General features: G+C 49.7%; 1 protein-coding gene across 3 annotated transcripts in view; it reads left to right on the top strand.

The window, feature by feature from the left end:
- Positions 1–383: 383 nt before the first annotated feature.
- LOC144817738 (uncharacterized) overlaps positions 384–26,402 on the top strand; it is a 314,135-nt gene continuing 288,116 nt past the window's right edge. For all 3 annotated transcript variants that reach the window (XM_078674517.1, XM_078674516.1, XM_078674514.1), the window contains exon 1: positions 384–499. The gene's annotated coding sequence lies outside the window, so the exon portion shown is untranslated. The remainder of the gene's footprint in view (positions 500–26,402) is intronic.

The following is a 26,402-nucleotide window of genomic DNA, read 5'->3' as shown; positions in this document are numbered from 1 at the left end:
GGAACAAGAAAGATAGACATGTATGGTAAGAAGGTTACGTAGAAAGAAGAACGAAAGCAAAAAGTGAGAAAGAAGGAACGGGGAAGATAGAAATGGAAAGAAAGGCGAACAATTATCATCCAGGGAAAAAAACAATGACACCTGCAACAAATGTGGTACAGTACACCGCTAGCCTTCCTCTTCTGGATCCCATTCCGTTCAAGACCAATAAATAACTGTGAGGTGCGGGAAACTCTAAGTATAAGCCTTAGACTTAGAGTCTAGGCATCCTGAGAGCCACTGATCTCTAAGACAGGAAATGACTGGATGCGGAGCGCATGCGCTACCAGTTCCGCCTCACGCGCCATCTTGCCAAACAGCACCTCCAGGCGCATGCGCTTCAGGTGTGATTTTTCACCCAAATATGACGTGCAGCGTGCGCGTCGCCGTTTTTTTACGTTATTTGTTTAGTTCTGATTCGGGCGAGTTCGAGAAGGAGAGCTCCGCGAGTCACCCGCAGGTAAAAGAGGAAGATGTTCACGCACATTGTTTACAGTGATACGGAACAAAGATTATTGAGTCGCCGCTGGTCATGGCTGCGTTTGTAAGCAGGCCATGCTTGCGGAGTTGCACTATCGTTGCGTGTGTGCACTCGAGGACGCGTGCTGCGGGTTCCAGCGAGACCCTGCGCTGCCTTCTGGATCAACAAACACGTGTCTCGTTCCTCAAAGACCCACCGTGTATGTTTTTCAAAACCAGTCTCAAATGATGCCCATCCCTTCATGGGTTAAAAAGCACAACTATATAAAACCTGTTTTTAAGGATCATGCGCAAAAGCTGGTAAAGCAGTAAATGCGTACAATTTTTTTTAATGATAGTTTAAGTATATATTGAGTAATTTGCAAGATGAAATGCATAACCAATTACTGTAAATCTAGTGTGAATTGTAGTCTGTGCCTACACTTAAACCTGAGCATTGCTACCAAGCAGTCGAAAGCACTCTAATTGCATGTTAAAAGCATTTGCAATGCAAGACCTATTGAATAGGTCTTGCATTTAGGCGAGTTTAAGTTATTGGCATTGTAAATGACCGCCTTTTATTTTTGTTTTAAAAACGAAAATAAAAGGCATTGTCATTTGCAATGTCAATACTCAAACTAGCGTAAATGCGAGACCAATTGCATTATCTGCATATTTACAAATTTTAACAAAAAAGTTTCTAGCTCAAACAGATCAAAAGTAACTAAAAATATTAAATATAATGCAAAGCATCTGCACGTGCTGTCACGCAGCAGTGGAAGTCCCTTTGCAAAAGCTGAATGGTAGTCTTTCTGAAGCTTATTGCTATATTTGCATATTAAATAAGTACTAATGAAATTAAACCTGTGCTATATCGGTGTAAACATTGGTAAAATATAATCATTTAGCCAACCCTTTCACATAATTTGGTCCTCTCCTAACTCGTAATTCCAGTGGCGCTGAATACAACCAAAGCAGAGAGAGCCCCTTGCCAGAGAGGTCTGAAACAACACCAGTCTGTTTGGAATCGAAGGACACTCGGATATAAAATTGGGTGTTTCTTCAAATAGGCACTTCGTTAAAATATTCTAGGCTGCCTAGCAATTAGGGGAAAGTGTGACCCCATAATGCTTACAGTTTTGAAAATAATGTATGAAAGAAGTGCGAACGAATAATGGACTGGAGTCAGAGGGGTCATGTTACCCGCGAGGGGATCCTGGCGCTGAGACGAGCATGGTTTGTTTAGTGACTAGTCATATGGGATGTGATAATCTCTGTGCGTGCCCCCTAATCCCCCCCATCCTGAAGACCTCTGTGCGCAATCTGCCCTCGGTTCCAAGTGGGCGAGACGGCCGCCCATGTCTACCTGCCCCATCAGCGCGGCCTTATGTGCACTGAGTGCTTGACTCTCACTCGGGCGTAGCGCCAAGTGTCAGACTCTGACGGCTGTAGGCGCTCTCTGAGCAGTGCCCCGTGTCTCCCATTGCACCGGGCCTTGGCCCAGCCCGGCCCTCGGTGGTCCCGTGGTGGGCAGGACGCGGCCTGCCGCGCTTCTCTGGGCATTACTCCCATCTCTCGGGCACAGTTGAAGCGCCTAGCGCCCAGAGTGATGTCTCGGCCTTTCCTCGGAGTGGGAACCCGATCCCGGGGCGGCTTCTCCTTCACACGGCTTCCAAGCCGTACCACGCCGTTGGCAGGAAAAGTGAGACGAAACCCAAGCCAGGCTCTGAATACTGCCGCTCCTTGTGTGCCCCTGTGGCCCCCACGCGCTCCCCGCAGGGCACCCTTGTGTTGGACGGCAGCAGCCGCGTGCCTCTCATGCAGCTGTTTGTATTGCATTCTACTGTAGCATTTATGTAGCGCTGCGTACTCCGCCGAGGAGGCGGGGGCTCTTAGCGCTCTGCAGCACGCGGAGCGCGTGGCTGGCACAGTGGGTTATGGGCTGTGCCTTGTGTAGGGATGGTGTTACCGTGGAGCGTGTGTGACCAGAGAGGCGGCTTTAGTTTTGTTTGATTGCCCCCATTCTTGTCTCCTTCGCCCCCCCCCGCCCCCCCCTGCTGACACAACCACCATCTGCGCGAGGCAGCCAGGCTACGGGGATGTAGGTGTGTGTGTGGCTCTGGGTGTGTGTGTGGCTCTGGGTGTGTGTGTGGCTCTGGGTGTGTGTGTGGCTCTGGGTGGGTGTGTGGCTCTGGGTGTGTGTGTGTGTGTGTGTGGCTCTGGGTGGGTGTGTGTGGCTCTGGGTGGGTGTGTGTGGCTCTGGGTGGGTGTGTGTGTGTGTGGCTCTGGGTGGGTGTGTGTGTGTGTGTGGCTCTGGGTGGGTGTGTGTGTGTGTGTGGCGGTGGGTGTGTGTGTGTGTGTGGCGGTGGGTGTGTGTGTGTGTGTGGCGGTGGGTGTGTGTGTGTGTGTGGCTCTGGGTGGGTGTGTGTGTGTGTGGCTCTGGGTGGGTGTGTGTGTGTGGCTCTGGGTGGGTGTGTGTGTGTGTGGCTCTGGGTGGGTGTGTGTGTGTGGCTCTGGGTGGGTGTGTGTGGCTCTGGGTGGGTGTGTGTGGCTCTGGGTGGGTGTGTGTGGCTCTGGGTGGGTGTGTGTGGCTCTGGGTGGGTGTGTGTGGCTCTGGGTGTGTGTGTGGCTCTGGGTGTGTGTGTGTGGCTCTGGGTGTGTGTGTGGCTCTGTGTGGCTCTGTGTGTGTGTGGCTCTGTGTGTGTGTGTGGCTCTGTGTGTGGCTCTGTGTGTGTGTGTGGCTCTGTGTGTGGCTCTGTGTGTGTGTGTGTGTGGCTCTGTGTGTGTGTGTGGCTCTGTGTGTGTGTGTGGCTCTGTGTGTGTGTGTGGCTCTGTGTGTGTGTGTGGCTCTGTGTGTGTGTGTGTGGCTCTGTGTGTGTGTGTGGCTCTGTGTGTGTGTGTGGCTCTGTGTGTGGCTCTGTGTGTGTGTGGCTCTGTGTGTGTGTGGCTCTGTGTGTGTGTGGCTCTGTGTGTGTGTGGCTCTGTGTGTGTGTGGCTCTGTGTGTGGCTGTGTGTGTGTGTGTGGCTGTGTGTGTGTGTGTGTGTGGCTGTGTGTGTGTGTGTGTGTGGCTCTGTGTGTGTGTGTGTGGCTCTGTGTGTGTGTGGCTCTGTGTGTGGCTCTGTGTGTGTGTGTGTGGCTCTGTGTGTGTGTGTGTGTGGCTCTGTGTGTGGCTCTGTGTGTGTGTGTGTGGCTCTGTGTGTGGCTCTGTGTGTGTGTGTGGCTCTGTGTGTGGCTCTGTGTGTGTGTGTGTGCGGCTCTGTGTGTGTGTGTGTGTGCGGCTCTGTGTGTGTGTGTGCGGCTCTGTGTGTGTGTGTGTGCGGCTGTGAGAAGTTGGCCTGATGTGCAGTGCTCACTATTCTAGTGATCACTATATATCAGTCCAAACAACCCTTATTGATGATTGGTTGTAAGTCAACCTTATAGACCAGCTATCCTAGTAGCATGGATACGAGCAGTCTAAGGCTAAGACTCTAGAGGGCGTGTTAAGCCAGCTGTTTTACCATCACATTACCCCTTGAACACCCAGTGAAAGGACACCACACAAGTGTTATGAAAATAAACAGTGTATTTATTAGAATCACAACAACCCTGTACTCTTTATGAGGACAGGGTGCTAGGCACACAACAAAACTCTTACGAAAATACTTAAGTTAGCACAGTATATACAAATGCCCGAGGGGCACGAAAAACCATATACTCTAAAAGTAGAATGCGAAATTACTAGCAGGTAAGTACAGTACTAATAGGCTTTGGAATCGCTAGGACTTGACTAGGGAATCGTTAGATTACTTCTAGGAGGCCTAGGGGACTCGGGTGCAGAGTGTGCACTCTCACGCGGGATGCGGGACAAAGTCTATGGAAGCTAGTAACGCTAAAGTTAGTGTTCACGGGCGAACCCGACCTGGTAGGGAGAAAACGACAGTGGATCCTGACCCTTGGATAGTGAGGCTATGCTGGGGCACCGAAATGCCGAAGTTACCTAGCCCAGGGGCTGCAGCTGCATAGGTCTCAAAAGACGTCGGGAGTCCTCGTTGCCGGACCAGGAGCCTGGAAGAAAGATGCTGGCAGGCGACCAGTGAAGATAGTTCGAGTTGATCCAAGCCTGGATCTGGAAGATGGATGACACCTGAAAGCAGAGGGGACCAAGTTCGTGACTACTAGCCAGTAGTCAGTGGGCACCAGGAGGGCACCGGATGGTAGTCACCTCGACTAGGTGAGTGGGCGACGCTGGCTCTGCAGATCTCACGGACCAGGAGGCGTTGTCGGCGACCAGGATGGAGAGGCGAGCTGTCCCACGATGGATGAAGCTGTCGGCGTCGAAGTTACCCAGGATTGGGCAACAAGCCTTGGCTAATTCAAGCCCACGCGGTGGACTCAAAATGGCGTCTTGAGTGGACCAGGAGGGTCCGGGGTGCTCCTCTTCGGGAAGGGAGCAAGGGCCAGTCTGGAGCAACCAGACCAGCAGCAGTGATGTCGTCGGGCGTCGTTCAGAAGGCCACAAGCCAGCGGGCTAGTAGCCAAACAACGCGGTGAGCAGTAAAAAGCAGAAGGGCCCCACGCCGATCGTGGAGATGCTGGGGGGCTGATCTTCGGTGCTGGAGCTGCTCAGGGTCGGGGGCTTCTCGGACCCCAAAGCACTCACCAGGAAATTACTCGGTGGGCTTGCTGTGCAGAAGTCGTGCAGTCTTGGCGATGGCCGGTCCCTCGAGGTCTCGTCGCACCCACGGTTCTCAGCTGTGCTGTAGAGGTGGGTAGAGGTCAGAGCTGCCAGGGAAGCCGGGTCTCGTCGAGCTGGGCAGTCGGATTCCGGAGGAAGGACGTGCAGCAGACCGCAGTGTTCTTAGATGGTGCCTGCGGATGCAGGGTGACTACTCCTTAGCCACAAGGGAGAATCTTGAAGAAGAAATCGTGAAGTCCTTTCGTGGAAAGTGGTATCTTGATTCCAAAGATGATCTAATTTGGAAGGGGGCCTGCTCCTACCTTTACCTGGGAAAAGGGGGCTGGCACGCGACTAAGTCCTGCCCTATGGGTGGGACCAGGAGGGGGGTGGTTACACCCCTCTCCTTTGGCGGGCTTTCCCCAGGCCAGGGGCTGGAGTGCCCCTGGAACTGGTTTCAGCCGGCCTATGCACAGTGAGCACCGGGGTGCCACTTGCAGTCACCTTCCTCTGTAGCCCTGCCTACCTGGAATACACAAAACCCTGTCTGGGACGGTGCTGGCACCGCCCCTGGCAGGAAACCCTTTGTCCTTGCCTCCTGCTCTGGGAGGACTCCCAGCAGCAGGAGGGCAGACTTGTGTCTCGGTGGCAGCATCCATTTTGTGGATGCTAAGGCTCTGTCTGACTTTAACCGGGGTTACAGGTTACATACATGTCGTGTCCCTCTAGAAGGGTGGAATGCTAACCCCGTCGCCAGAATTGGCGAGGGGTTAGTATTCCAATTCGTATGACACCTTACTCGACATGTTTTGATAAAGCGATACAGAGTTGGCATATAACCGCGAGGATTATAATGCACTTAAGAGTATATGGTATGCGATATCATGGAAACGGCTAAGGGATGGATCCCGAAAGCCGCAGACAAGCCCAGCTCATGCCAGAGCACTATCTCACACGATTCCAAGCACTCTGCCTTCAGGATTGTCAAGGCCTGCCATAGGAGTGACTGATAGGAGATCTGTGTGTCCATTTTTAGGGTTAGATATAGGTATACTATATCTAAAGCAAAGGGTGATTACACCACCTTGCCCCAGCTGTCAAGCAGCCAGTTGTGTCAGATTTGGATGGCCAGCCAGGGGTGGCATAATACATGCTGCAGCCCCTGGTAGGTCCTGGGTACACCTATGCCCTGGGTACCTAAGGTACACTGTACAGGGACTGATAAGGTGACTCAGTATCCAATTTAGATATGTACCTAAGGTACATGGAATCCATTTTACAGAGAGAGCAGTAGGCCTGGGGTCCTGAATAGCAGGGCCCCAGGTCAACTAAGTCAGAAAACCAGCAAAACACCAGGCAAAAAGTTGGGGGCAACCATAGTCAGGGATCTACCTTCCTACAGCGGCTCTGTGTGTGTGTGTGCGGCTCTGTGTGTGTGTGTGCGGCTCTGTGTGTGTGTGTGCGGCTCTGTGTGTGTGTGTGCGGCTCTGTGTGTGTGTGTGCGGCTCTGTGTGTGTGTGTGCGGCTCTGTGTGTGTATGTGCGGCTCTGTGTGTGTGTGTGCGTGCGGCTCTGTGTGTGCGTGCGGCTCTGTGTGTGCGTGCGGCTCTGTGTGTGCGCGCGCGGCTCTGTGTGTGCGCGCGCGGCTCTGTGTGTGCGCGCGCGGCTCTGTGTGTGCGCGCGCGGCTCTGTGTGTGCGCGCGCGGCTCTGTGTGTGTGTGCGGCTCTGTGTGTGTGTGCGGCTCTGTGTGTGTGTGCGGCTCTGTGTGTGGGTGTGTGTGTGTTTGGCTCTGGGTGTGTGTGTGTGTTTGGCTCTGGGTGTGTGTGTGTGTTTGGCTCTGGGTGTGTGTGGCTCTGGGTGTGTGTGGCTCTGGGTGTGTGTGGCTCTGGGTGTGTGTTTGGCTCTGGGTGTGTGTGTGTGTGTGTGTGTTTGGCTCTGGGTGTGTGTGTGTGTTTGGCTCTGGGTGTGTGTTTGGCTCTGGGTGTGTGTGTGTGTGTGTGTTTGGCTCTGGGTGTGTGTGGCTCTGGGTGTGTGTGGCTCTGGGTGTGTGTGTGTGTGTTAGAAAGGCGATCCCGGGGAGGCAGAAGATGTCTGACTGACCACTCCTAGGTCCACCCCTCCGTCTGGAAGTAGCCGAGCGTTTAGCGAGAGACCTCCTAGGTGAGGGGCCGCTCCTAGGATCGTTCAGCAGAGTACTCACACCACTACAAATGGACACTACACAAAAGGGTAGGTTCTTAGGCTTTATCAGGAATAAAGGGTGCTTAGCTTCAGCGATATATACAGGCAGATCGAGGGATCTGTAAAGTCTCGTAATCAAGGGACCGGGTAGCGGGACAGTCTGAGTATGGAGGCCGGTAGGGATACCCTGCGCACAGCTCTCAATCCTCGAGCCAGAGGGTTCGAGCCGCGGCAGCGCCAGCAGGGCTCGACAGATGAATTTCACGGAGATGGGGGCCGCTACAGCGCCAGCAGGCCTGGAGGTAGATACGGCGAGGATGGGCCGCGGCAGCGCCAGCAGGCTCCCAAGATGGTTCGACTAAGATGGACCGCGGCAGCGCCAGCAGGCTTCAACGATGGCTCGGCTTAAGATGGACCGCGGCAGCGCCAGCAGGCTCCAAAGATGGTTGCAGGGTTTCAGGGAAAGGAGTTCGACTCTGGGTCAGCCGCGACAGCGTCAGCAGGGCTCTCGACTCCAGGATACAACTCCCGTCCTACTCCGGAGTTGGCCCAGATATAGGACTGGGGTCCTTTGATATCCGGACCCTCTCGCCTGGGGGTCAGAGGGGCCGGGATGGTGGGTGTCCAGACACCCAGCAGGGGGGTGGAGCCAGCGCCCAGGGAGGCCGGAGGGCGATCGATACCAGGCGTCCGGGGACGACTGGAGGGCCATCGAAACTTCCCTCCTCTAGGATCTGTGGAGTGGCCGCTCTACCACCCGGGGGATCTTGGTGCCTCGATGTCGGGGCTTTGCTGGGGCCTTGGCCGGGGCCGAGGCCACGTGCTCGTGACATGGTGGTCCAAGATGGAGTCGGCCGAGGCCTCGTGCTCGTAACGTGATGGGCCCAGGATGGAGTCGGGCCGGTAGGGTTGGGGATATGCTGGGTCCGCCAGGTTCCAGGGGAGGAGAGCGATGGGGTGTCAGGGGGGTTGCTCTCATTGGTAGTTCGTGTAAGGTCGGGCCAAGGGGCGCCCGGGGTCTGATGGAGGGCCGTTGTCGTCCTGGGCCTGCCATGCGGGGAGGGTAAGGACCACGCCGTGGGGCCGGGTCCAACACGTGTCGTCCCCCCCCCCCCCCCCCCCCCCCCCCAGCTGAAGGCAGGGGAGAGTCACCCATCTTCTTGGGGGTTCTCCTCGCCGAGGCGGAAGAACCGGGACAGGCCATCAGCGTTGGCGTGGTCGTTGCCAGGGCGATGCTCCACAGTGAAGTCCATCCCTTGGAGGGAGATGGACCATCGCAGTAGCTTCGGGTTCTCGCCCCGCATCTGCATCAGCCACCGCAGAGGCCGGTGGTCGGTCTGCACCCGGAAGTGGGTGCCGAAGAGGTAGGGCCTGAGTTTCTTTAAGGCCTACACGACGGCGAAGGCTTCCCTCTCAATGGTGCTCCATCGTTGTTCCCTAGCCAGCAGGCGCCGACTGATGAAGGCCACGGGAAGGTCGATTCCGTCAGGGTTCACTTGTGAGAGGACCGCCCCAATGCCGTGCTCGGAGGCGTCTGTTTGGACCACAAACTCTCTGCTGTAGTCGGGGGCCTGGAGCACATGGCCGTCTTTAGGGTTTCGAAGGCTGTTTGGCACTCTGGGGTCCAGTGTACCTTTTGGGGTAGTCTCTTGGAGGTTAGTTTTGTGAGGGGCCCCACAATGCTCCCATAGTTTTTTATGAACCGCCGATAGTATCCGGTGAGCCCCAGGAAGGCTCGGACTGCGGTCTGGGTGACCGGGGGCTCCCAGGCCCGGATGGTGTCAATCTTCGGCTGGAGGGGAGCCACCTGGCCGCTCCCTACTTGGTGCCCCAGGTAGGTCACCGACCCTTGGCCTACCTGACACTTGCTGTCTTTTATTGTCAGTCCGGCCCGTCGGAGGGCCGTCAGGACCTCCCAGAGGTGGGTCAGGTGTTTGTCCCAGTCGAGGCTGTATACTGCAATATCGTCCAGATATGCGGCACTGAACTCTTCTAGCCCGCCAGCACTCTATTCACGAGTCTCTGGAAGGTGGCCGGGGCGTTTTTCATGCCAAAGGGCATCACGGTGAAATGGTAGTGGCCATCAGGGGTCGAGAAGGCAGATCGCTCTTGGGCACCAGGGGTGAGGCCGATCTGCCAATACCCAGCCGTGAGGTTGAAGGTGCTGAGGTACCGGGCGGCCCCCAGGCGTTCGATCAGTTCATCCGCCCGGGGGATGGGATGGGCGTCGGTTCGGGTGTCGGCATTCAGCCCCCGGTAGTCGACACAGAACCTGAGCTCCGGGGGTGCGCCGGGGGCGGCGGCTTTAGGGACCAGGACCACGGGACTGGCCCAGGGACTGTTGGAGGGTTCAACTACCCCCAGAGCCAGCATCTTGGCCACTTCGGACTGAAGGCAGGCCCGAACTCGGTCGGGAACTCGAAAAGCCCGGTGTCGCACACGCGGGCTGTCCCCAGTGTCTACATCGTGTACACACCACCGGGTGACTCCGGGAGTTAGGGAGAAAAGGTCTGCAAATTATCCCAGCAGCTTCCGGCAGTCCTGGTGCTGTTCTGGGGTCAGGGTAGAGGAGAGCGTGACCCCTTCGACGGAGCCGTCCTTCTCGGTGGTGCTCATGAGATCTGGTAGAGCAGGTGTCTCCAACAGGTCGATCGCGAGCTACCAGTAGCTCGCCGACCCCTTGGGAGTAGATCGCCCAGCATCTAATATTTCCTTTCGTTCGGAGCACCAGCATGTATCTATTTAGCCCTTCATTGTCATTTGAGATTTATTATTAGCGTTTTCCCGCCCTCTCCAAAACCAGCTGCTCAGATTGGCTGAACTGAGCTTAGCTGGGGTGGGGCGGACAGAGGAACATGACGCATTTCCTGTAGTCCGGCACAATCAGTAATCGCGCTATCAGCCATTTGCAGACAGGCATCGCGCCGTAATATGGATCTTTTGGGTGGAGTGGAGCAGCAGAATCAGATTGGTAAGTGAGTCTTTGGCATACTTAAGTAGCTGCATACTCGGCAAAAGCGGTTCAGTGCCTTTGATTTTCACATGGGCTGGCACCGCGCTTCATATCTGCCTTCCCTAGTAAGAAGCAGAAGTTGTTAAAATAAAAGGGCCTTGCGTGCACTCAGTCGCTTTCACTGACTACACCGCACTTTATATTTGCCATCACATATTAGTCAGTGAAAGCGGCTGAATGCGTGCAACACGCTTTGATTTTATCGTCAGCTACTACCTTTCTTTACTAGATGGAAAGCGTGGTGATTACTACACTCGCTTCCAGGTTTAGAGTCAGACCATTCAAACTGATCCATTGTATCGCGGAAAAATTAAAATGCAGGCATAAATGATTCTGCAGCGCAGTGGTTATGATCCTATGCTGCGAGGAGCAGGGGTAGCGTGGGTCATTAGCTGAGGCAGAAGTGGAGCCTTTTCTAGAACGGGCAGCAATTCTTCAAAGGTTTCAGGTGAGACGTTGCAGCTGCCTTTCCGCCCTATTTTAGGCTCCCCTTTTGAATATGTGCACGCTACACTTAGCTGGGCAAATCGATTTATCCCTGATTTCCTCTAAAGCTGTCCTTCCACTGGTCGGGGTTGACTCCGAGCTGCACATTTACATTTATTGGCCTCTCGAAATACCGTGTTATGGCGGCATGCACTATGGGGGAGAGAGAGGGTGTGGGGGGACTAATAATTAAAAAGAAGGGCTTGTTAGCACTGCGAGCTAAAGCAGTTTTCAGTTAACTGTGTTGCCTGATTAGCTGTGAACGTATTTTAGCTCAAGGTTCTGGCTTTTACTTACTGAATTCATGGCCCAGTTACAGCAAGATCAGAGGGGGTCGCAGTATGCCTGAAATTGAGTATGCAGGTAGTACGATGTCGTTTAAATAACCAGGGCATTTTTTTTTCAGTAAGGTGTAATCGGGGCCATGAACTTGAATCCCGCTGAGGGTGAGCAGCCGTTTACTAGCCATGGGGAGACCGTGGGCTGCTTATGAAGGCTATGGACAGGCTTCACACGCAAACCTTACCCATTGTGGGTCATTGTACTCGTATGCCCTTATGTAATTACAGTTCAGCAGCTCAAGTCAATCACTGATGGCTGTACTGTTGAGGTCCTGACCTGGACACTCAGCTGAAGGGTAAGGTTTTGAGCCCAAGCATCAATTACCTTCTCAATTGGGGAGGAGGTGCTGTTAGGGTCCGAGCTTCCAACTTTCGAAATGGGGAACGGGCTTCGAGTCTCCATGGTGTCTCAACATACTGCAATTGTAGGAAAATGCCTAAAAAATGAATTTGTCCTTGTGTAATGTATTTGGTATACATGTAAAGCACTTCAAGACTTTTTGGTCAACTTCGCTGTATATAAAACTGCAAAAGTATCACGTAATAATGATCTATGTTAGAAAATGAAATGCTTTCCCAAAATAAAAACAAAATCAGTGAGAAACGCTGCCTATTTAAATTGACACTACAATTTTGATTGATTGATTGATTGATAGCTTTATTTCGATATGCGTATATCATAAAAGCATTACACAAAAATATATAAAAACGACATATCAGAACTCATAGACTGTGCAAACATCATAGTAAAAACAGAATAAATAGATAACTTGGTTAAGAAAAGCATTAAATCGATAAGGACAGTCTTTTGAGACGTATCAACCAGGCCCATTTTAAAAATTTAGACACAGCACAAACAATAGGGGGGGCAGTATTAGTCAATAAAATGCGTAGGGCCTCAGAATGCTTGCGAATACCCATCTCATTGCAGAGGGGTTTAAGCCAAACAGATCTCGGGCGCGCATAGTCTGGACAATCAAGAAGAAAGTGCGCCACAGTTTCGCAACAGTCAGAGCAGAGCGCACAAAAGCGTGATACCTGATTTTGCAAGTTCCATCTAGAAAGGAGGTCAGCTAGAGGTAGGGTTCCTAGTCTGAACTTGATGTACAAAGCCCGATCCATTGGGATGGTGATAATGTCCAAAAAGGGTTCAAAGGCAGTGACATCTTTATCCTTAAATATGCTGCGGTGGAATTGCAGTGGTGATGGTTGCTCATAAGCTTAGTAGACACCCAACCCCAGTATATTTTCTTCAGGATCTCCTTTGGGGGGGCTGAGTGAGTAAGCCAACAGTTGCCCAGACCTAGTTCCCCAAGCAGGTATTTAATGTCCCTGAGCCACTTGATCTTTGACCAACCAACCACTACAATTTTAACATGAGCTGGCTCCACACTTTATATCCCTTACTCTTCTTCATTTTAAAATTAAATGCTTCCCCACAATAAAAAAAGTTCCCATTTCATACAGAGGATATACCTCTCCATTACCATGTGGTGATACCAATTGGTGTGATAATCAATACTGTTTAGTTTACTGGACAGTTGTCTGGCTATTATGAAGTTCAAACTAAAACCAATGCCCAGAATACACCATCCCTTACTGATTACCATCTTTCCAAATACCAGCTATTTGTTATTGTTTTAATAGTCTGCAAATGCCCAGACATGAAAGGAGATCCTATGTATTAATTTGTAACCTTACTTTTCGCCCTATGTTTATTTGATAATGAAGAAGAGGGGGATGGTGGCATTGTGTCGCAGTATTTTTATAGTGCTTGGCAATGTTAAGCAATGTGTGGCAGTCAAGCCTTGACTTACAATGGTCATCAAGCTATGGCATGTGGTTGGAAGTGTTTTCTTTGGCTTGTGATCCTATGTGGGAAGCATTTCCTTCTTTTGCCTGGTGAACTTACGAAATTAGGCTTAAAGTAGTAAATGAAGCTGTTCGTGGGGTACTCTTGGAAAAATGCACAAGTTTCTTGGCCTTCCGTAGCTCACGACAATTTTCACTGATCAGAAGTATTTCTCACTACCGAAAAGGTTGGAGACCCCTGTGGTAGAGGTTCGGAGTCGTCTTCCGCTCCGTCATCGGTAGCTAGCAGTAGGCTCAGTTCGGTGCGGGCAAAGTGAGGCTTGAGCCTGTTGGCGTGCAGAACCCGGAGGGGGTTCCGGGGGGATTCCATGTCCACCAAGTAAGTGACGGGGCTCTTGCGCTCCACCACTTTGAAAGGACCCGTCCATTTGTCCTGGAGGGCACAAGGCTCGACCGGGGACATGACCCAGACCTGCTGGCCCGGCTCGAACTCGATGGACGAGGCGTTCTGGTCATACCAGCGTTTCATTTCCTCCTGACTGGAGTCAAGGTTGGCCTCGGCAAGTTCCCGGAACTTCCGAGTCTGGTTGCGGAGGGTCAGGAGGTACCAGTAGACGTCTGGGGGTGCATCTTGGGCAGCCGTCTCCCAGCCTTCTTTGACCAAGCTGAGGGGACCCCGGACAGGATGCCCATACAACAGTTCGAAAGGGCTGAACCCCAGGGACTTCTGGGGCACCTCTCGATAGGCGAACAGGAGGCAGGGCAGTAGGACATCCCATTTGCGTCGTAGCGGCTCTTCGAGGCCCTTGATCATCCCCTTCAAGGTTCGGTTAAACCGTTCTACCAGTCCATTTCCTTCGGGGTGATACAGGGTGGTGAACTTATAGGTGACCACGCACTGTTGCCACAGGGACCGCATGTATTTAGATATAAAGTTGGTGCCCCGATCACTCACGACCTCTCGGGGGAAGCCGACTGTGGAGAAAATCCCCATTAGCGCTTGACCCACCACGGGGGCCGTGATGGTGCGGAGGGGGATGGCTTCCGGATAGCGGGTGGCATGGTCCACCAGGACGACAATGAAGCGGTGCCCCTGAGAGGTGCGAGGGTCCAGGGGTCCTACGATGTCGATCCCTACCCGCTCGAAGGGAGTGGTGACCACGGAAAAAGGCTGGAGCGGGGCTTTGATTCTCCCCCGCTCTTCCCGCTGGCCTGGCAGGTCGGACATGTTCGGCAGTGATTGTTCACGTCGTTGCGCATTTTTGGCCAGTAAAAATGGGTCACCAGGCGGCTGTAGGTCTTGTCCTGCCCTAGGTGCCCGGCGAGGGGCACGCCATGTGCCAGGTTCAGGAGAAAGTCTCGGAATCGGAGGGGGACGACCAGCACTCGGCTGGCTCCCAGTTCGGCAATCTTCTGTTCGCTATAGAGGAGGTCGTGGGCCCAATCGACCCAGTGGGACCCCGAGGGGTCTCCGGCGGCTTGAGTGGCGGCTTGTTGACTGATTCCCTCAAGGGAGGGACACGTTTTCTGTTCCCGCCGGAACTGTTCGCGGGTGGGGCCACCTTCTTGGCGCCATTGAGCTAGTTCTGGAAGGTGGCCGAGTTTGGTGAGATCTTCAGCGTCGGACCCCTGGGGCCCGTTTTCAGTGTTGGCGTCCCCGGAGGCGGCGGAGGTGCCGGCCACTCCGGTTCCTCAGGCGGGGTGTCTTCGTTCGGGGCGGAGGCCCGGGCGGTCATGGATCGAGTGGTCGCACACACCCATTCGGGCAGGCCGAGCATCCCCAGATGCTCTCTCTGCTCGACGTGGGCCCAGGGGGAACTCTCCAGGTCGTTCCCGAGGAGGCAGTCCACGGGGGCATCGTCCCGGACAGTCACCTTCATCATGCCCGACACCCCTCCCCACTCAAAGGGAATGCGTGCCATCTGGCACAAGCTCTCGGAGTTGTCCGCCGACCGTACTGGGCACAGGATGTTGGGCAGGATTTGCTCAGGGGTCACCAAGTCGCAGCGGACCGCCGTCACGCTGGCTCCTGTGTCACGGAGGGCTTCGGCCCGGTGTTCATTAATGGTGACCCACTGGCGGTACTTCTGGGTGTTGCCTGGGATCGGGGCTCGGGGGATCATGTCTCTTTCGCCCAGGCACACCAAGGACATAGCTGCGGGCTCCCACTCGGTCTGTTCGGGGACTTCGTCCTCTTCCTCGCCTCCTTCTTCACCCAGAGCGGCGGCCATGATCTGGCGGTTTGGAGGACCGGTGGTGCCAGGTCGCTGGTTCATCGGGCAGAGAGGGTCATTAGCATAGTGACCCAGCCGCTGGCATCTGTGGCAAATAACGTTTGGGCGGGGCCCTGGTCGTGTTGGAGGGGCCCCCCCTCTGCTCAGGGATGGCGATGTGGAGGTAGGGAAGGACCCCGTGGGGGCGTCTCGGCCCCTGCTCTGGCCTCCTCCGGCCTCCTCCGCCGCCTCGAGGTCGGTGGTTCGCAGGTCTTTCCCCCGCTGGGGACGCGTTGGTCTCCGGACTTCCGTTCGGGCCCGGGTTATTTTCATCCTGGGGTGGCGAGTCTCCGGCTTCCACCCATGCTTGTAGGGCCAGTTTAAAGTCTTCCTTGGTGCTTAGGCCAGTGGTAGCGATGCCCAGATCTTTGCAGAATTGTTTCAACTCTTTATGACTGTACTCTTTGTAGGAGAGTGTGGTCTGCAATCCCATGGCCAACCATGATTTTTGCTTTTTGCTTCACTGATTTACAACTTTCCCTGGCTGTGGGCCTGCTAATCAGACCTACAGCCTAGCTGTTCTCTCTCTAAATTACCTCCATGTACCCTAGGTGCATTTACCAATTGTTACTGGGCCACCATATCAGTCCCTGTACAGTATACCTTAGGTATCCAGGGCATAGGTGTACCCAGGGCCTACCAGGGGCTGAAGCATGTATTATGCCACCCCTGGCTGGCCATCTAAAACTGACACAACTGGCTACACGACAGCTGGGGCAAGGTGGTGTAATCATCCTTTGCTGTAGATATAGTATACCTATATCTAACCCTAAAATGGACACATATATTCCTATCAGTCCCTCCTATGGCAGGCCTTATCAATCCTGAAGGCAGAGTGCGTGGAATTATGCGAGATGGTGCTCTGGCACGAGCTGAGCCCGTTTGCAGCTTGCGGAACCAAGTCCTAATAGCTGTTCCACGATAACGCTATACCATATACTCTTAAGTGCATTATGTACCTCGCGGTCAAATGCCAACTCTGGTATGTAATTATCAAAACATGTCGAGTAAGGTGTCATACGAATTGGAATACTACCCCCTCGCCAATTCTGGCGACGGGGGTAGCATTCCACCCTTCTAGAGGGACACGACATGTATGTAACTGTGAACCCCGGTTAAAGTCAGACATAGCCTCAGCTCCTCAAAATGGATGCTGCCACCGAGACACAAGTCTGCCCTCCTGCTGCTGGGAGTCCTTCCAGTGCGGGAGGCAAGGACAAAGGGTTTCCTGTCAGGGGCGGTGCCAGCACCATCCCAGACAGGATTTTGTGTATCCCAGGTAGGCAGGGCTGAAAGGAAGGTGACTGCAAGTGGCACCCCGGTGCTCACTGTGCATAGCCCGGCTCAAACCAGTTCCAGGGGCACCCCAGCCCCTGAGCTGGGGAGAGACTGGACAAAGGAGAGGGGTGTAACCACCCCCTTCCTGGTCCCACCCATAGGGCGGGACCTAGTCACGTGCCAGCCCCTTTTCTTAGAATAAAGGTAGGAGCGGGCCCCCTTCCCAAATGAGATAATTCTGAATCTTGACTACTTTCCACGAAAGAACTCTTGAACTCTTCTGAAGACTCTCCCTTGTGGCTAAGGAGTAGCCACCCTGCACCAGCAGGCACCATCGAAGCTCTTGCGGTTTGCTGCACGTCCATCCTCCGGATCAAGACTGCCCAGCTCGACGAGACCCGGATTCCCCGCCATCTCTGACCTCTACCTGCATCATCAGCCACGCTGAGATTCGTGGGTGTGACGAGACCTGAGGGACCGGCCATCTTCAAGACCTGCACGACGCTTCACCAGCACGACTTCCGAGAGACCCTCGGGTAAGTGCTTTGGGGTTTGAGAAGCCCTAACCCTGAGCAGCTCCAGCACCGAAGTCCAGCCTCCCAGCATCCACGAGATCTGCGTGGGGCCCTTCTGCTCTTAGCTGCTCACCGCGTTGTCCGGCTACTTGCCTGCTGGCTTGTGGCCCTCCTGACGACGAACCACGACACTTTCATCGCTGGTCTGGTTGCTCCAGACTGGCCCTTGCTCCCCTCCAACAGAGGAGCACCCCGGACCCTCCTGGTCCACTCCAGACGCCATCTTGAGTCCATCGCGTGGGCTTGCCTGTGCTGTGATGTATTCCTATAGGTTCTGAATCGATCCCCCTATTCCTGACCCTATTCTGGTTAACAAACCAACAAGTTAACTAGCAGTCAGCCCATGAGGCAGCAAACCCCCATGATGCAGATACCGTTATCTGACGAAGCCACACTACGGCACAGGAACGTGTTATCTGATTAGGTCATAACGCTTGCGATCTAATTAGACAAGCGATATTCCTCCAGCCCCTGATAAGGCATACGGAGTTCTCAAAACAAATCAAACCTATGACACCTTGGGAAAAACCCTGCGGCCATTGTTTTGATTTCACCGAGAACTTCAGCAAAAGAATGTGCTAACGACCTGGTCGTATGACATCCTTATTGACGAATCTATGTCCATCCTTACGTCAATCTCGGCACCTTAAAGGTATAAATATTACCGATATTGCCCTATGCAAACACACGCGGTGGTGATGAGACGGAGCAGCCATACTTGCCGAAGCCTAGAGCAGAGCAGACCCCGCTGGCACAGCCCCGCCTTCCTGACGCGCTGAGAACGAGACGCGCTGCTTTCTCCTGCCGAGAAATCCAGCACCGGCGTTTCCGGGTAGCCCCCGCAGGCAGCCTGGAATATCGAGAGCAGAGAAGAGAGATACCATCCCTCATTCATCCTAACTTCCAGGTACAGAACTGAATAACCCCTCACAGAGAATTCTTTAGTCAGTCACTTGGCAAAAACAAACTTAACTTAAACTGTAACTTTCTATTCCCGCCCACGTATTAGACTTAGGTCAGGTACACGGGGTAGGCGCATCTAGAAACACCAGTTGAGTACGTTTAGTCAAATGTATATGTGTATGTAATATATTTTATTCATTTAAAAACCTTAATATGGCTTAGAAACCATATCAATGTTTTTACAGTATTATTTTATACGTCTGCTTTTAATGTATGCACTTTACTTAACTATAAGTATTGCAATAATATCGATCCATTTCTCTTGTACGAGAAAAGAGACTGATCAATAAATAACATCTTTTATTGAACATGCCCGTCTCTTCCTTTTCTCTACAATCTGATGAGACTAAGAATGCACGTACTGACTGAGTAAAATAAATTGCCTTTTGTTCACACGACTCTCGAGATACACTCTTGATTAGGGGAGAGCAAAGTTGTCAGAAACTAAATCCCTTCTTGTCTAATCAGGGAAGTTAATTCCTTCCTGAACATTCGAGAAAGTTTCTAGTGAACTCTGAGCTAGCTGGCAAACCCAAAACTTTAAGTCTAATATCGACAGTAGTAGACCTAGTTAACGTCTGTCTAGGCCTATACTATTGAAGGTATTATTCGAATGCGCAGAGCCTATTGGGATAATAGGAACTACACTACATGGCGCCCAACGGGTTTGGAAAGGGCGATAAAACTAACGTAAGACATTTAAAGTAACTCAGTCGTGCTTTCTCACTCAGACCCCTTTCTCCCATAATACTCCAAAGACGTTTGGAGTGGGTAAAAGGTAATATCCGCCAAACCTCGCAGGAGGAAACTCCTATGTATGGTACTTGGTTTAGTCAACGTTGAAGGATAAAACAGTTCCAAAATATTGTGCATCTAATCTTTGTTTCCATAAGAAACCTGATCTGCAAACAAACAAAATAACCTCCCTGTCGGTAAAATGGTAGACAGTGATGAGGAAAGAGAGGCAGTTAGATTAGCAGCTGACATAGCAGACGCTGACACTGCACTACAAAATGCAGACCCGGAGATAATACTCATCCCGGTCATCAAAAGGAAATCTATAACCTTAAAACTTATAGAAAATGGACTGACACCTAGAGGTGGTACAGTCATATTCGTAATTGAGGCACACGAATATCGGCAGACAGAGGTATACTATTCATGGATACATTTTCCAGCAGCAAATGCTGTAAAAAAGTACTTCCACTATTACAAAATAGAGGAACCTCCTGAAACGTACACTCCTTTCGAGGAGGTGGAAGTACCACTCAAATTTCAAGAGCACCTGCTCTTATTTGATGGCGCCCTAAAACATAATAATCACATCACCAGGCTCGGTCCTTTAGGTAGACCAGGAGCAACGTGGCCGGTCCTAGCCGGATACACACCACATCCAGACATCGATGGGATGTCTGCAGCAAACCTTTTAACACAGCTAAAACAACTAATAAAAATACACAGACAATTAGTCCAGTATGTGATGCGGACTTCAACAATTCAGCCAGCGATTAAAATTCCACAGCTGACCCCTCACCAGGGGAACACAAATAAAATTACACCACAGAACATACAATCCTGCCTAGGTAAAGTACCGGCTAAACGGGAACAAATACCATTCTGGTTGGCACAGAAAATCACCCAAATAGAGGCGGTGTTTCCTGACACCACCCCATTAGAAAAACACAGGATTCTGACTATCTGTCTTCCAATGGGAATCGCACCACACATTGAGGACTGTGACACTTGGGGTACAGTCTTTGCTTCCATCTACACAAAAACGCACGGTGTTCCATCCATTTCGGTAATACCAGATGTGCTAAAACAAATTCAAGATGAATATGGTCCGGAACCCGCTTTAACTCTTGGTATGAAATTACTAAAAGACTTCAAGCAGGTCTCGGCTATATTATTAGCCAACATAAAAGGTGAAGCAGCAAACGTGGCGATCCGCCAGAGGTTAAAGGAGACAGATATAGCAGACCAACCAGCTGAAATTGCCAGAATCATAGAAAAATCCTATGAGGAACTAGGTAGAGATAGTTTAGGTGGAATGCCAGTAAAACCACAACTGATTGAAAGTCCTGAAAAAATATTTTTTAATAATAATTCAACATCACAGAAAAAGAGCTGGGATGGAAACAAACAATCCAATCCTAAAGAAAAGAAATTCCAGTCCAGAGGAAGGTCTCCTAGGCGAAGAGAAAAATCTCCGAACCAAAGACACAGGTCACCCCAGAGTGACCCCTCTGGGAAAAGATATAACCTTAGAAATAGGGATAATATAAAAAAAGCCTGATAGATATCAAGACATTGATACACGTCCCTCTCAATCTTTTCAGACTTCCTCGCAGAAATCGGAAAGAAGAGGACGATCAGAACAAAGAGAAGAGCACGCCAAGTCCAAAGACAAGGAACCTGCTCAGCTAAAAAAGAAATTACAATTTCCAAAAAAGAAGGTAGCCAGTATCAAGGTAGTTAACAATGCCGAGAATACTGAGGACACAACTGAAAAACGGAGAATGGGCTCAGACAATGCTAGACAGCGCAGCAGAAGTGAGCATAGCTCGCAAAGTCCTTATGAATCATCTGGAGACAGTGGACACGAATGAATATCTTCAAGTGGAAACTGCAGACACCAGAGTTAGCAAACCTCACAAAATATACGAAATAACATTACGTATAGAGGGGGATAAGACTAGAAAAATAAGGGGACTATTTTGGGATCATCTCTCCAAGGGCTATGACATCCTTCTAGCTGAAAAAGACTGGCCACCAGAGTTTGTCAGGGAGTGCCCTCATGGCGAAGAAATAATTATGCCTGCCTTCTCAAATCACATCCCAATTCATAAAAAATATACACTTGCTAGAAAGTGGGCAGTAGCTCTAGCTCCTGCTTTATATAAAAATCACGTAGGATGGGCTGAGGACTCTCCTCCTCACAAAATCCAGTTAAAATCACAACCTACTGCACAAAGGCAGTACCCAATTAAGCAAGAAGCTAAAAAACAGGTAAAAGAAATCCTAGATCAGCTAGAATACCAGGGGGTGATTGAAACTTGCACCTCACAAATGAACAACCCTTTGTTTCCGGTCTCCAAACCAGACAATTCATATCGTCTAGTTTTGGATTACCGACACCTTAACTCATGTTGCAAAACTTTTGCAGTGCAAAACTCGCATAGTGCTGCACTAATGAATAACATAGTGCGCAAAAAATACAAAACAACCTTAGACATCTCTAATGGATTCTTTTGTCAAAACATAGCACCAGAGAGCAGATATTTGTCTGCATTCTCAATAAATGGCACTCAAAAACAATTCTGTCGGTTAGCCCAGGGGTACAAGAACAGCCCGGGAGTATTCTCAGCGAGAGTAACAGAATTACTACAAATATATGACGACGAAGCATTATCGTATGTCGACGACATATACTTAACAGATGATGACTTGGAGACTCACTTGAAGAGAGTGAACACCATAATACTTGGGTTCGCAGCAGAGGGTTACAAATTCAACTTTAAAAAATCCAGAATTGCCCATCTGACAGTCCTGTTCTTAGGATATGAATTATCAAGTGAAGGCAAAAGCCTGGCTGACAATTTTCTAGAAAAATGTGCCGTACTCCAAGCACCTAGAACACTAAAAAACCTACAGTCAATTCTAGGCTTCCTAAATTTCGGAAGAACATACATTGCAAATTACGCAGAAAGGGTCAAACCCCTTTATGATCTAATAAAACCAGATTTTAAAAGAACCAATTGGACTCAAATACACACAGAGATTTTGAGATCCTTACAAACAGACATGCTAATTAAAACAAAATTAGAAACACGTGATAACACACGCAATCTTGTGATTCGAGTCATCCCAGGAAGATGCGGATTCACATACCTGACCTCTAATGAGGGAGAAAAGGTACCAATTGCATTCAAATCACACTTGTACACTAAGGCTGAAATGAAATTTAGCCCAATGGAAAAAATTCTTACCGCAACACAGACAGCTATAGCAAAAGAACGAGCCCTGGCACAAGGTAAACGAATAATAATCGTGACACCGATACCAGCCCTAGAGGCTGTAACAAAAGCAAGCATTCCAAATGCTAAAGCTCTCCATCCGAGATGGATACAATGGGCTAATTCTCTTGCTGCAACAGACGTGGCGTACGAATTTGATCCTTACTTAAAAACACAAGAATTTCTCCAATATGAATTTGAATGTCCTCCGCCGACCGAAATTCTGCCTCTAGAACACTACGGCTGTATAATATATACAGACGGATCAGCACAACCCGCAGTGGGGGGGTAAGCAAGCTTACAGTGCTGCGTGCGCGATCGTTAAAGGTCGTTGGCACGAAGGAAAATTTAAACCAGCAATCACTAAAACACAAACTCTAGGAGATTGTACAGCTCAGCGAGCTGAACTACTGGCGTTCAAGATGGCGCTTGAAAATACCGATCGAGAATTCCCCACACTCATAGTGTGCGATTCGTATTATTGCGTTCAGTCTTACAATGAATACTTGCAGATCTGGCTTCAGAATGGTTTCAAGGATGCGAAAGGTGGCACAATCAAGCATAAAATGCTCTGGGAACAAGTAGTTCTTTTACAAAAAGAACTACCAAAGACTCACGTGATACATACGCTGAGTCATCAACGTGATGGCGTTCACGTTGCAGGGAATTCATTGGCTGATGAGGCCTCGAAGGCAGCTGTGCAAACGGCTTCCGTAGCTGCCATCACCCGGTCAAAAACAAAAATAGACAGCGAAATATTACAAGCTGTCAGCGCTTCAGAAAAGGATTCGATAGAAACACTCCCGAAAGGCTTTCCTGTAAAATACGCATACATAACTGATACAAACAATGTTCCTTTTGCTCGAATCCCTGGAGTGGGGGATAGGGCAATTCCAAACATGGAACATAGGTTAGGACTTATAATAGCGGCACACGAAGGGCTTGCTTCTATACATGCTGGCGTCTCAGCCACAGTATCATTATTAAAACAGAGATACTGGTGGCCACAAATGAGAAGACAAACAAGGAATTATGTTTTAGAATGTGAAATATGTCAAAAAATGAAAGGATCAACGGTGAGACGTCCAGCGCAGACGCCCCTTCTAATCTCGGATAAACCATTAGCCTGTGTTTACCTAGACCACTGTGGTCCCTTACAAAGGGATGGTAACTATAAATATATCTTGGTTGCAGTGGACTCATGTACGAGATTCATATGGATGTGGCCCCAGCGAACGGCTGAAGCCAGAACTGTTATAAAAGATTTGCGAGTCTTTATCGGCACATACGCAATTGGCATGCTGCATTCAGACCACGGTCCTGCTTTTAGCTCTCGGGCTTATAAGGAGGCCATGGTCAGCAAGCGGTACTCTTGTCCATTTCACCCTGAGGGGAACGGAATTGTTGAAAGAAAAAACCGTGACATAAAGCAATCTATAACGGCAAAGGTATTAGGTTCGGGAGCTGGGTGGATCAAACATCTAATAAGTGTCCAACGTAGTCTAAATAACTTGCCAAGAAATTCTCTGAAGGGATTCAGTCCGTACGAATTATTATTTGGAACTAGGATGTTGATCTCTGACCTTGATAGTCAGACTTCAGCGGTGAAAGAAAAAAGCTTTGATATCAAAGACCGTTTGGCTATTTTGCAGGACTTAAACAAAACAAGAAAAGACCTGAGCAACATAAAGTTGAAACAACAGCCAACAACCACTGAAGAACCACCACCTGTCCCAGCAAGACCTGTCTGGATTCCAAAAGTCGGGGATCTAGTCAGAGAAAAGATCGCGGTAAAGAAGGAATTTGGGCCTTCTTACAGAAAAGCAGTTCCTGTCTTGTCTGTCAACGGGACAAGATCAGTTGTACTACCGCCACTTGCTGGTAAAAAGGAGAACCGAGTTGTATCCATCGACCTGGTAAAACCACAATCATGTGGCCGATAACAAATAGTAGGCCAAGTGGACTCCCCATAAGTAGCAGAACACCAAGGTTTGCTACCAGTACAGAGGTCCTAACTAAGAGGCTCATCACATTCGAAACGCCTACAGAAAAACAACAAGGACTATGCAACAATGCAATGGAACTTAGACCTCTGAAAACCCAAATAAAAACATTTAGCAGAGACACACCAATCTATAATGAAGTACCAAGTGAAAATGCAAGAAACATTAATCCTGAAGCAATTGGAACTATTGACAGAACTGCATCCGGCTACTTCATAAACTTCGATGATTCCTCTGAAGGCTTCAGTGAATCAAAGACACAGCCATCATCAAAAACCTTTAAAGATAAAGCTAAAGAACTTTTGAAACAACTGAAAGAAACATATCTGATTTCTCCATGGCTTGAATTTTGGGTGGGTTTTGGTGCATTTATCCTCATACTTTGGCTCATCATGGTACTAACTTTGGGACGCTTCATTGAGGGAAAATATGCTAAAATAGACACAGCAAGTCAGAAAATCAACTTGATCCTCAAACCACACACATCTTCACACGTCGAGAAAAGAGAACTTTCTTCAGCCAGCTTCACAGCCAATCCTATACCGGGTGGGGTAGCATGGGACAACACTGACTATGAAATTTATGGTCCGGTCGAAATCCTGAAATATCCACACCAAATTAAGATCTCATTGAGTGACTTTGTAAAACCAAGCTCATTTGCTGATGATTGGGACTTCGAAAGCATTAATAATATGATGTCTGACTTAGTAATGTCTGCTAAATTTACCAAACATGATTATTTGCAGGGTTCTACAAATTATGATAGTATGTACTGTTATAACCACTATGGCAACCATTTTTTACATAGATCTGCACAACCTAGAAATGTTTTAAATTATAATCAATGGGAACATTGTGCAACACCTCCAAAAGGGAGCTCAAGAACCGTTTACGACAAATATTCATACTTTTCAGGTTTTAACATAAGTAATGCTGAAACATTTTATTATAAATTGTCAAATAAGACAGGGATGAAGACCATGATAACCAACACGAAATTGATATATTCAGACTCATTCTTTGAACAAATGAATACTTTTGGTTTTGATTATTGGGACAAAAATGTTGAATTGAAAAGTGTTTGGGGCACAAAAGAATGGCAAGTACAGGGTATAGAATCTTTGTTTAGAGCCTGCATGATCCCAGAACAAATTATATTTTTAAATGACACTGTTCAACAAACAACCTGTCTTGGCCTAGCCAAAATCAAAGACTTAAATAAACCGTCTATTCCAAAGCCAACAATGTTCAGCAATAGCTCCACAGATGAAGAGATAGACGTAAATCATGTATTAAACCAAAACAGAACACATCCAGATTGGAAACAGTGGTTGATCTGGCCCACAGATACTAATAACTGTCAAGACAGATTCCTGAACAAAACACAGGGGTTCAAAATGACCAGGCCAGACCCTAGATATCCTCAAAGACATCACCCAGGGATAATAACCACCTACAGTGTGGGCAAATTATGCCTTCAATGGCTACAAACTTCCACACTGGCAGAAATTAAGCAACACCTAACTTTACTTACTGATGGTGCTGACTTGCGTGATTTCACTATGGGACCACGCAAACAGCGTCAAAAGCGTTTCATAGCAGCCTCTGTATACGCAGCATACAATGAGGCCTGGAAGGTTACTCAAATTGAAACAGCAGAGAGAATACGGGAAATTGACCGTATTAATTTGGAAAAATCACTTTCTGTAGTGGACAATGGGTTAATGACTCTGTCCTCCAGAATTTTTTCTTTGGACAGCATTGTGTCTTCAGCAATCGACATATTATCGCAAGACTTACTGTTATTACAACACGGTCAGTCCCAATTGCGTTCTATTGTACAGCTTGGCTGGACGTTACAAAATCTGCGTTCAGGCTATGTGCCTTGGCGTTTAATCAACACAACGTCACTATTCTATATCTTTAACCTTACTGATAGACAAATCAGTATGGCCCAAAAGGGAGCTGATTATACAATCCTGAGCATTGAGAAACTTGAGAGATTACCAGTGACAATGTCAGAACGACCTGTCAGTGAATGGATAATACATGGAATAATAAATATTCCAATATCAACCTTCAGGTTTCAATACTGCCAAAAATATATACAGGCTGGCATGTACGAAAATTTGGGAAAAGGGTACATAAAAACAACATGGAACCTGCCCTATTCACATGCATGTGTCAGTAATAAAGGACAGAAAGTGTTTCTTAGTGGCAATAATTGTGCAATGTCACTAAGTGGGACACTTCTGTGTAACGGAATTAGTTTGCATGGAGCCTGTGAAGGAAACTCAAATAACCT

The sequence above is a fragment of the Lissotriton helveticus genome, chromosome 2_1 (assembly GCF_964261635.1).
Source record: "Lissotriton helveticus chromosome 2_1, aLisHel1.1, whole genome shotgun sequence".
In the NCBI taxonomy this organism is placed as follows: domain Eukaryota; kingdom Metazoa; phylum Chordata; class Amphibia; order Caudata; family Salamandridae; genus Lissotriton; species Lissotriton helveticus.
Note: the sequence above shows the minus strand (reverse complement) of the source record. Positions and strands in the feature narration are given on the sequence as shown.